Source organism: Larus michahellis, chromosome 4 (assembly GCF_964199755.1).
Source record: "Larus michahellis chromosome 4, bLarMic1.1, whole genome shotgun sequence".
In the NCBI taxonomy this organism is placed as follows: Eukaryota; Metazoa; Chordata; class Aves; order Charadriiformes; family Laridae; genus Larus; species Larus michahellis.
In genome coordinates this window covers 6,229,428-6,242,123 of record NC_133899.1, presented here as the reverse complement: position 1 = coordinate 6,242,123, position 12,696 = coordinate 6,229,428, and positions in this window count along the sequence as shown.

Here is a 12,696-nt window from a genome sequence, read left to right as displayed (position 1 = left end):
AGGCTCATTCTTTCCTTCTACCTTCTACCGTAAAAAAAATTTCCATAGTAGTTTCCTTTTTCCACTCCTGCATTTCTTTTCTTAAGCTGAGATATTCCCAAGACCTTTCATTAATTAACTAGGAAGACAAGATTTTTCGTAGTTTACCCTGCATCACAAAAGCCGATGATAAATTCGATGTTTGTTGCAGCTGCAGAACAGATGTGGGCCCTGAACTCTGAGATTTTTGTTCCCTCTGTGTAACACAAGTCATTTAGAGAAACGCATATGCCAAGTTACCAGAGCGTGATACCTGAAATGCCTCAATATTCATCTTATTGGGGAAACAGGATTTAGCTAGAATATCTCAGACGGTGAGCTGTGCTCTTGCCGATGGCTGCAGGTCATGTCAAAGAGCGGTTTCGGGCTTGGATCCTGACCTTGGAGCCTGGAACTGGACACTAGCTTCTCTAGAATTGTATAGGGCTTCTGGCACAGTGGAGATCAAAGTCAGAAATCACAAGGTTACCCTGAGTTTTCTAGGTAACTGGCATCTCAGTGCTACTGGAAGACGACTGAATTATTCACAGCTTGAACTCTTTGGGCCCCACAAGCAGAGCAGGAGACTACAAAGCCCCCAAATGACAATGTGACTGCAGACGCAGAACGATCAGAGACTGCCCGTTCACATCATTCAAGACCACACATTTTGCCCTATTTGATAGAAAAAGAAATCTTGTCATTACAGAAGAGGAGGAAAACGGGTAGGAAGTTTGTCAGGTCTGGAACTGGGTTAAAAAAAAAAAAATAAATAAGATACTTTTGTTAGAGAAGATTCAAGCTCCCAATTCCAGTAAAAGTAAAACGTACTGCACCTTTGAAATATGTGGAATTCTGCCTGGAAATCAAATATAGGGAAATGGAAAAAGGATATGTACAGACCCCGTGATCATGTGGCCAACACATGGAAATCAAATGGAATAGCTACTGGTTTTTAAGTTCCACAAGAGCAATGAATTGAAGAAGAGCGAGAGACCTCTTTCTCACCCTGTTTATTTCCCCGCTGCTTCCCAGCCCTCGCGGCACACGTAGCCCCAGACTTTTCCGTAAGTATTCTAACTACTTTCCTGAGCAAAACCACGCAAAGAAGTAGCAGATGAAAGGTAACAGAAGTATTGGCATGCAGTTTCCTAAAAAAAATCCCCGCAACAACCTCACCATCAACACTGGGCTAATTCTTACAGCTGGATGGAAAGAGCAGCATGTGAGCATCACTGTGCACACACACACCCCCAACGTGTTTATTTAACCACACATATATACAAGCCTGTTGAAATCAAAACATATCTTAAGCCTAGGCAAGCAAAACGTTTTAATTAAAGGAAACATATTTTCCTCATTAATACATTGTATGATGTATCAACGACCATGACATACTCCTGTGGCATGTTTTTTTCTTCTCTGTGTGTGAACATCTGTACATTTCCCCAGAAGCCGAATTTGACACATGTGATGCAGGAACAGAAATGCCTTTTCAGTGGAAGTCTAAAGCAAGCAGATGTGTCAAGCATCTGCCAACAAGTTATGAGGAAGTTACTTCTGCTCCAGGACATAATAACCTATGCACTTCTCCTTAGAAGAATGTTTGTCTTTTGTGGAAAAGACAACTCCATACCATGAGCTGCATTTCCAATTGTATGGGAAATACTCACAGGATCACCAAATCATGGGGTTGGAAGGGACCTTCGGATGTGGACGTGTTGGAGCGGGTTGAGAGGAGGCCATGAAGATGATCAGAGGCTGGAGCACCTCTGCTATGAAAACAGGCTGAGAGATTGGGGTTGTTCAGCCTGGAGAAGAGAAAGCTCCGGGGACATCTTACTGTGGCCTTTCAGTACTTAAAGGGGGCTTATAAGAAAGATGGGGACAAACTTTTTAGCAAGGCCTGTTGGCCTGTTACAACAGGACAAGGGTAACAGCTTTAAACTAGAAGAGGGTAGATTCAGACCAGATAGAAGGAAGAAATTTTTTACAATGAGGGGGGTGAGACACTGGGACAGGTTGTCCAGAGAAGTGGGAGATGTCCCATCCCTGGAAACATTCAAGCTCAGGTTGGACAGAGTCTGAGCAACTTGATTTAGTTGAAGATGCCCCTGCTCATTGCAGGGGGGTTGGACCTTTAAAGGTCCCTTCCAATCCAAACTATTCTATGGTTCTGTATCTAAGCCCAGGCACATATATCTGTATCGGGCACCAAAATAAAAGCAGGTTGCTATTCCAAGGCACCGCACACCTCCAGCTCCCAGTGGAGAAAAGTGGAAGTGTTATGATTAAAGCCCTATTTCATGTTTCCAGGTTGCCTGCAGCAGAGCCTTCATCATCAAATTGTGTGTAAATGGAGTCTCTGTAAGATGCTACATTTCAACCAAGCTCTAACAAGAACCACTCAAGAGAAAAGTGCATTTCCTTCCAGTTTATTCCTTTGGTTTCAATTGTGATAAGTTACAAACCTATTGTAAGATAGATACCACACAACACAGGGGCGTGCAGCTCTAAGATAACTCATCCTAAAACAGTGATCTATATGGAAGGTTAGATAATGCTGCATTATACATGAGAATATCAGTTTCTTTATGAACAGACCCCCACTGCCGTGTGCTGGGAGGTATGAATTAGACATGATGAACTTAATAAAGCAAAGACATCAGTGTTTAGGATATCTTTTTATAAAGCACTTGCCTGTCCCTGCACTTAGAATAGGTACCTGCATCCATTCCCTTATTAACCACCACAGACCTTCATCATTCTTGAACTCTCCTGTTAAGGTGAATAGCAAAAAAGGGAAAAATAAGATCTTACTGCTAAAGCCCAATTCCTGGCCCCTTGGGGTGCCTACTTGTACAAGACAGTTGCAGAATGTAAATGCAGAAATGAGCACTACAGAAATGCTTATGGATGAGGAAATAATATCATGAATTGTGTTATGTCAAGTGAGACCCTATTTATAAACAGACAAAAAGCTTCTTGGTGTGTAAGTAAGTGATGGGAGGCAGGAGATTGTTCATTGTACAAATGAGTGCAAAATATGATAAAAAGGAACTGCAGGGCTCTCAGGAAGAATAATGCATGTGCCATTATCATTTTGACATGGAGGACAGAAGCGCATCCATCAGCACTGAGTTGCAGAGAACCTGTGCCTACCCTTTGTGAATCCTGTGAGAGGTTATGTACATGGTATGTTTTTGGGGCAGGTCTTTGGAAGATCCTGGAGCTCCCCATCAACAGCACGATCAAAGCCAGGGCTTGTGTATATTAAGGCCGGTTTGGCAGAGAGGCACAAAAGTCCTGATCTGAATGTGCCAGCTCTTGCTCTCCATGTGGCAGAGACGTGACACATGCTCACATTCCCTGGAAAGACATGGTTGGAAAAGCACAAAAAGGGCAGGAGGCAGAGAGCGGTCAGTGCCTCAGAGAGCAGCAGTGGCTTAAGCGGGTTATGGGGGCAGCTTTTTGCACTTCAGACAAAGCAAGGCAGAGACTCTGCATGTAAGATGCTTGTTATTTTTTTAGTGGTTTGTAGCATTGCCCCCTTTATCCCCCCCAGGTAAACACAATAGCATGTCATACCAACTCTCTGTTAGCAGTCACAACTTGGACAAGACTCTTGAGAGGGGAGCACTCAAGCAAAGCCGTCTATCTAGGAGTTAGATGCCAGGGTAAAAACCCGGACTGATTGCCAGCTTTCAAGATGTGACAGAAAGCTGCAAGACTTGACAGTCAGTGTCCAGACTGAGTTCAGACTCTGCAGGCTCAAAAATCCCCATTTGCTGAGAGCAGCATGGTGAGTTGAGTAGATGCTGCCACAGCACTCACTCACAGAATTGGAGTGATGGTACTTTCTGGCACCATCATTACCGCCTACAACCTACACAAAGCTCCTAGTGCTTTGAGGAAAGCTAAGGCCAGTGCTGTTCCATCGATACCATGTTCAAGACAGATGTTACGGTGCCCATACCCTCACACTGCCAAGGAGCAGCTGTTTTTGGAAGCTGAAAAACACTTTCAGATGGAGGAAATCTCCAAGAAGGAATCAAAGTCAAGTTACTCTGAAAGACTATGGTGCCTTCACATCTGCTGCACAACACATACACACACATTGAGTTTAACTTTTCCAAGGACATTGATGGGACTTGGAAATCAAATCCCATTCAGAAGTATTGCAGACACGTACTGCAACTGTAGTGCTACACCGACCACTCCAGACAAGATGTAAACAAGGGACAGTGGGTAAGACGCTGAGTTTGCAATGCTAAATATATGTGTTGTTCTCTGTCATTGCTTTAACAGGAGCCACTATAAAGACATTTTCAGAGTCACTGATTTTTCCTGTTGCACTTTGCTAACCTTGCCAATCTTTGAGTTTGGGATTATAGCAGTGAGTAGTTTCTCTCTTCTGAAGAAGTAACAAAACGCCATGGCTTTCAGACCTCCTATCTCATAGACCCTTATCTTTTTTACTTCCAATTGTGCCTGGGGAAAGGATGAGGAGCAGATGAACACCCAGGAATTTAGCACGTTATTAGTATTTTTTTTAACCTAGGGGCGAGGAACAAAACAAGCGAGCTGAGTGCTGTGAAGTAGCGCACTTAACTTTGTCTGCCGCTCTCTGCATCAAGCACATTAAAGGATGGTGGTGCCGTTTGATACCTGCTGCTGCTAAGAGAATGCATAATGATAAAACCACCAGCTAAGCTCTTACATCATTTTACAATCAGGCATCTCAAAAACTGTTTATCTGATCAGCACCAAATTCTGTCAGAGCGTTGACATGTGCATTTCTAAATAATTTCAGTATGTCAACCTGAATAGACACACAGAATCAGAGAGTTAATTATCTTTGACAACTTTGCCAGCTAATTTCCTATTTATATGTACCAAACTAGGGGCCTCTTTTATCCTTCCTTGTCACAAAGAGTTTATCAATCAAATCAAGGCCTAAAATTGGCTGCCAAGGCGGTCTGCCATCCCAAAGGGGAGTTTATCCGTTTGAAATCTTTCCGACTACCTAATGACAGCAACATTGACATGGAACATAATAGGCGATGTTTTTTGTTGTTCCTTCTCTCTCCCTGCCCCCTTTCTTTTTCCACTCAAAGCGGACATTGCCTCTTTGGGAGAAGGCGAAGCTCAGGCTGGTACCTCCCCTGCCCTCCCGTGGCTCCCCGCTTCCTAACCATGCCCGCACCTGGATGCAGCTGTCAGGACCGGGTTTCGGATGCACGCAGTTCACCTCTGGATTTCAGCTGACAGAATCTGCCCGTGTCAACTCCATCCTTGTCTCTGCCAATTCAAGCACGTTCGTTGAGGAATATGAACGATGTTAAAAACTACCCTGACAGGCATTAGATGGCGGAGCTTTCGGTGCATGTTGTCACTACTTTTCCCTGACAGGCAGTTATGTTTTACTTTAATAGCCATATATCTCCTCTCCGGTTCCCTTTAACTGGGTGGGATTTTACAAGGATACCAAGAGGTTGTCACTTCATTGGTGCATGTCGGTGCTATCCCTCATCGGGGAACTCTCCCTTACACACATTGTATAAAAACATGCTGCATCCCATGGCAAAGACAACAGGAAAAAACATGGTCCTTGCTGATACAGTGCTAGGATTTTCCACCTCACCATGGGTGAGGAAAGGCCAAGCCTGCAGGGGCTGAATCCTAACCGTGAGCTGAACCCACACAAGCGATTTCTCTAGGGAAGTTATAGAAGAGGAAGAATTTCCTCTAGGACCAGGATGACACAGCAGGACTTCTCAGACACTGTGTGTGGGGGCGGGGGGACGGGACGGACACACAAGATTCATCACTCATGATGCTGGTATACAGTCATGACACCCCTACTAGTTAAAAATAAACAAAAATATAGAACTCTTTAAAAAACCTTGAATTGTTGCTTAGACAGTCACTACTCTTGGGCCAGACCACACAAGGAAAATGATCTATTGTGTGTGAAAAAGGCAAAAACCTGGTGCTATTTGCATTCCTGGAGAGGGGGCCATTTCTTTCTCACCAATACAAACACGCTGACCTAAGGTGGAAGACGCTCAGCGCTCTGCCTTGCATGCATGCTGTGCACTGTAGATCCAGAGGAGAGAAAATGTCTGCTCTGGTGCTCTCCCTGACCTCTGAGTGTCAAGGCACTTATAGCTCGAGGTTGTTCCCCCTGAAGCGAGCAAAAGAGAGTCAGAATTGCACTTTTTTAACACTCCGCTAACCTCTTAAATCTGCGGGTATTTTCTGTCTTTAGAAAATAGCTCCCTTTCTAATTCCAACCTTTTATCCCCAAAGCTATCTCCTCATTCCACCAGTTTCAGAATATGGTGGGCACTGCACAAGCCAGTACCACTGGCTGGAAGAAGAGCAGCTGAGCTTCTATCCTTCCTGCAGCTGAAGTAGGCGGTCAAGATACGCACCCTGCCCCTTACAGGAGGAGGTCTCACAGAAGGTACAAAGCATCTGGAACGAAGTGCCTCATTGTAATGAGGTCCTGAAAGCAGATTTTATGTTATTTTATTACTTACTATCTAAAAGAAGAGGTGAGAAGGGGGGAAAAATGACTGGCAGATTCTTTAATGTCACCCAAAAGCCTCAAGGGCCCAATTAATCAGGAAATGTGTTTGGCTTTTGGACTTCAGTTGCCCATTCCCTTGGGCTTCTGCAGTGCGGGGGCTGGACATATGTTACTTGCTCACGCTCTAAGAAATTATATTTGCATGGGGAGTGATACCTGCTAGTCCAGAATTAAGATGTCAAGACCTTCTCTCATTCAAATGCCAACGCTCTCAGCTGGAATGTGTCTGGAGAGGGCCCACAAACCAGTCGAACAGCTTGGTTCATAACCTTCGCCATTCCCACGAGAATCTGCGTGAAGATCCAGCTGTTTGGGTAACACAGTGGAATAGGAAATAGGAGAATGTGCATTTTTACACCCTCCTCGATTCTCACTGAAGAGTATAAAATGACTCACCACCAAGTAACTCGGGCAATAAGAAAAGAGATTCCAGGAACTCATGAAACTGATACTGATTCAAAGTCCTCTCCAGGCCTGCTGAGTCAGTGGAGAAACCTCTTTCACTTTTGCAATCAATGACAAAACTAGAGCAGGAAGGGTATTTCTCCCCAGATATACAAGTCAGGAACGGCTTTAAGCTGTTAAAGCTGCGCTGGTTTCTTCGGAAACAATTGTCATCAACTTAAAAGTTTATGAGTCTTCCTCATCTGGGCTGCCTGTCTGGAAGATTTGGAAGTTTTCGAAGGTGCCAACAAAATACAGTCATTTTAGCACCATTAGAAGGCCAGCTTGTATTCACAGAAAATACTCAGGCAGCCTAGAGGTACCTTTCTACAATTTATTCTGGGATGCACAAATAAACTTTTCATCTGCTGCTTGTTCCCAGGAACATGCACTTCAGATGGTAAAACCCAGTGACTGCTGGATTGCTTTGATCTACTGAGGCATCACAACAAATCCCTTTTCCAAGCTCCCATTGCCTGCAGAATAGCATGTTTTCGGCAGGAGCAGCTCAGGGCCAGGCATATACAGAGACAGGTGTATTCAGAAATATTCACTGTATTCCAGGAGACTTCCAGCGACGGACCTCACGCTGGCTCCAGCGGCAGAAAAAATGGCTCATGACACAGCTAGGGGAGCAACGGTGGGGGTTAATACTGTCTGTGCAATGGCTATTATTTTTATTTCCCTGTCTCTGGAAGATGAAAACTCAAAAATATTCTTAAATATGGAGTGAAATGACTGTGCCCAGACCCTAGAGAACAATCCTCGGTGATTGATACTGGTGCCCGGGTTGCCAGTAGTCCTGTTAGTGCTGTGAAGGGCTCCTTACAGTTACTGAAGGATTGCTAAGGTTTCACCGAACGCACACAAAAGTCGCCAGGCAGGAAACATTGAAAAGCAAAGTTCTCATCTTTCCACCGCATTAATAAAGCTACTGTAGCAATAGCGCAAGGTCTCATATACCAGACAACCAATTCACAGTGGGGAACTTACATAAAAAGGAGGAGATTACTTCTTGATGCCGCCTTTGCCGAGAGCCCCAGCACACGCTGTTGGTGATGCAGATGCTTATCCAGGGAAGCTGGGCAGAGATCAGCAATTCATTTCACATTAGCCGGTATTGAACTTCAGTCATTACAACCAGTACAGTCCAGATTTGAGCCACTGACCTAAAGGTGAAAGGCTGCAGCTTCCCAAGCCGGCAATCATTACGTTTTGACACAACCAATTATTCAAAAACAGTCACTCAGAGCTCAATTAAAATTTCGGTAACTTAACCTTTTCCTTGCATTCTCCTTTGTCTCCCGCACGTCGCGTTCCCTGGTCTAAATAAACTGAACGCTTTGTCACTGCACTATATAATTCCGCATTCAAACTGTCAGGACCTGCCGGAGTCACCTCTGTCACTGTCCCTGCCAATCCCAGGGCGCTCGCTCAGGCCTCGGAACGGCGTTAAAGCACTCTCCCTGACAGACCCTCGGATAACGCCACCAAGCACATGCATCGAGGCAAATTCCTTCTGACAGCATTCACTCAACAAGCCGAAAACTAAAGAGGTATCTGGATTTGTTTTAGTTACCTTGCTTGTGTGATAGATGTTATAATTAACTCTCTGTCTAATACTGAAAAGCTATTGTTAAGTTTCACGGCCTTTGAAGATTCACATTTGTAACAGCAAACCTCTCCAATGAACACATTTAGCAATGACTGCATTTTTCAGTGATTTCTTAATGTTGCCAAACAGCAGCACTGAATATTTATAGAGTTTCTGTTAAAAAATTACACATAGCATTGCTTGTTTTTCCTTTGATCTAGAATTTATTGTCTATGAAGTAAAAAAAGACACACACGCGCACACACACCCCCCCGCGTACACCTCCAGTGCGTGTTGGCTGCTTAAGACATTGTGTAGAGGCAGGTCATCACTGACTCCAGTACAAACCTAATTAAATTAATGCAACCTCTTGGACAACATACAATCATTATTGCCGCAACCATTCTAACATTCATCACATCTACCCAGCCATCCATCAGAAACTAAATGCTTAGCCTCCTACTCTGTGTTCACCATAATGGATCCAGTTACATTTTTTTCTCCCCAGCAAGAGCAAATTATTACAGACAGACTCTACGCTGATGTGACCACCTTCGGTATTACCAGCAGAGCCTGCATTGCAGTTTAACGAGTGGGTACTCCTGTCCCAAAAGCTTCCTGCCAACGCAAATACTCCTGGAGCCCTTTGGGGGTGGCGAAGGACGTGGGCTGACACCAGTTCCCAGGGCTGCCCCAGGAGGGGAGGTGTTTGGCTGGGGAAATTACCAGCTTCAGAGACAGCTTAAGCCAGGAGGACTCTCCAACTCCCCGTGTTACGCAGTGGGAAACTGGTAGGGAGGAATTGCAAAAAGCAGCTAAGAAGAGTGTGGAAGTTTATGTCAAAATAGGTCTCTGTTTATTGCTGCTTTAACCCCCATTGATTTAGAGTCCCTTAGACGGTCCTACCAACATATAACGGTGCAATACCATAGATGTCAGCTTTGGATTTGGCCCAGTAGGTGACTTTCTTACAGGGTCCCCGGTTTCTCTTTTGTATGAGAACGCATGAGGATATGGCAAATCTTAGCACAGAACACACGTTTTTCACACTGTTATGTTCCTGAAAGGCAGCCCTGAGGAGAATGTCTTTGATTGAAAAAGCTAAATAATCCCCTCTACATGTGCTGATACTGCCACATCACCTGAACTGTTGTTCCTCCCACTTCTCCTTGGAACACGGATGAAATCAGTTATTCTGGATTTCTACCTACCAGGGCAAACATAACGAACTCAAAGGGCTCCAACCGTTGGCTGCAGCCCCAGGCAGCACACGCGGGTCCCAGCATTTCAGAGGTCACCTGCTGCCCCCGCTCTGCAATCCTCCACACTGACAGCGGGATCTCGGTCCTTAGGGCAGCCACAAAGTGCTCAGCAGCCACACTATTCCCGGCTCCATGCTGCAGGACTTACTGGTCAGCGGGATGTGACAACAGCAACTATGCAACTGGCAACTTTAGTTTTGTGATTTTGAAAATAAAGGAAAAAAAAAACCCAAATTGCAGTTGGAATTTACTTCCTACTCCCAGTTCTGTCCCTTTCATTACCATTGTGGGTCTTTTCCACAATTAGCTTCACAATAATCTCATCTTCGTTAGCTCTCCGGGCTATCTAAGGTTTTTAATAGCTACAGCGACAAAACCAAAGACACCCCCAGCCTGCCTCAGGGAGACGACAGTCTGGCATTTTAAACAATTTGACCACACACTGCTCATATTTCCTATAGAGCTACTTAAGAGCGCGAACGGTGAGGATCATTTTTCTGTACCACCTTCACATAATCAGTTATTTAAATTATCTTCTTTTCTTATAATGATTTTTTTGTTTAATCTTGAGATTGATTTTACATGAAAAGCTGTCACTACCCTTTTAGCAGAAAGCAATATATGAGGGTTTGGTTTAATAATTATTGTAGTCCCCTAGACTACCTTAAACACAGACAATAGTCTTGTTCTGATGAAATATAACCAAAGATTGATGACGGAGCTGACATCCTCGTGTCTTACGACCCAGGTAGGTGAGGTGCTGTCATTTTGATTATAAATGTGGCACTGGAGTTGCGTGTACCTTATCACCATAGTAAATATTGCGTCCACGTTTCCACTGAGAAACACTTCTTTTGGGGTTTATTCTGTAACTTCCTCATAAGCATCTGCTTGAAGTTTGGTGAAGTTGAAGAGAACATGATTTTAAAGAATAGTAATAATAAAACACTTCAGCTTCTTTAAACTACAAGAGTATTAAGAAAACACAAGTTAAGCAGTTTATGAAGCTTAAATTTTTAGAACTGTTCTGGGGTATTGGTATAATACTTAGAGAAAGTTCTCTCAATGTACTTTTCTGCAAATGCATAACAATACCTGCTTAAATTCAAATTTACCCAGGAGACCAGAACATCTCTGAATTGCTCGTCTGCTTTATCATGCAAATTTTTTATTTATCCTACAAACATTCTTAGGGATAAATAATACACAGTTTAAAATTATATATTATACTTTAAATATATGTGCAATCTTAGAGAGAATAAAGACTGTGGATTAGGTTTTCTGGGCCAGTGTAAACTGAGAGACTTCATTCACTACAATAACGTGTTTTCAGAGGTACAGTGGTATCCCTAAGATAGGGCTGTGGATTCTTTACAGATTATGGCCTGAGATAGACGTGTTCGTTATATTCTTTCTAGGATGCGCTTTATGAATATGCATTGCATTTCGTCTAAAAACGCTGCATTAAAACTTGGTGTTCTTAATAGGCCTTAGCCTTAGAAACAACCGGAGCCGTGACCAGCAGCTGTGTCTGCCCCCCAGCACAATTTCAGGCACAGGGATATCTCCCGAGACGAGGAGATTCCTTGCGTGGAGCTGAGGGATGAGCCGGCTGCAGCCTCTTTGCACCAAGCGGCACAGGGGAGACATAATGCAACAAAATGCTACCTGAAGCTCTGGTTTGGGCATGGAAACCTCCCTTAGCATTTGTTCACTTCACTCAGTATTTAGGCATCTCCTGAGATGCTTGCTGATTCAGATGTTTGGAATTAGCTATTCTGCTGCTGGATCTCCTGCTTTCACCTTTGCACATAAAGATAGGAAACATTTTTTTGCTGAAGAGGCATTTGTTTTTTAAGTTATTAAGATGTACATTTTTTATTACCAGGTCTCGTTTAAACTGGTGAATGTAATCGCATGTATGCCTATTTGTGACTTTATTTCTTCCGGGACATCCTTGCCCTCTGACCCAACTCACATCAGATAGGGGTTTTTTCCCACATTTCTAAAATGATTCATCTTCTCGCTTCTTCACTTTCTAATGCGATAGCTGAGCTGGGAGATGCTGGGATTCTTCTTAGCCCTGGGTCAGGTTTTAATTTCTTTTTTTTTTAACAGTCATTAAGTCCTTTTGTGATGCTGGCCAATGCTGCACACTTCCTCTGGTTGTTAGTTGAGCTGCCTCTCAACTACTAGATGATATTATTATTCACTCTTAGGTAAGGGGAAGCTTCTTTGTTTCTTGTCACCAGCTGGTATAGAAAAAGATTACAAAGGATTTACTGCACCAGCCGCCCGCTGGCTGAGAATTTAGCTGACAGCCCATGATGTTCATGATGATCAACGATGAATTCAAGAGGAATTCAAACGTATCCAAACAACCGCCTATTTCCCTGAGATTCAAATGGGTGGTAAAGAGGATGTTGCTGCACAGGTTAACGACTGAGCTTCATCAGTCTTTAGCACTTTCAATTTCAAATTAAAACCATTTGCCACCAACCCCTCTCAGTGAATGAAAAGATCAGAGCCATCTGCCTGAACTCCATATAGATGATATGAGCATTCGCTTGTTGTCTTGTCTATTAGGTTTACATTAAAAAAAAACACCTACGAATCCCTTCTGAGATTAAATTATATTTTCGTATTTGGGAAGCAGAGCAGATAGCATACAAAAGAAGACAGGACACATTTTATACTTGACCGTTAGGTCAAAGAACATTAACCAAAAAAGAGTGCATTTGCATAATTAATCGCCGCTATCATAAATAGGTTTAAACAACAGT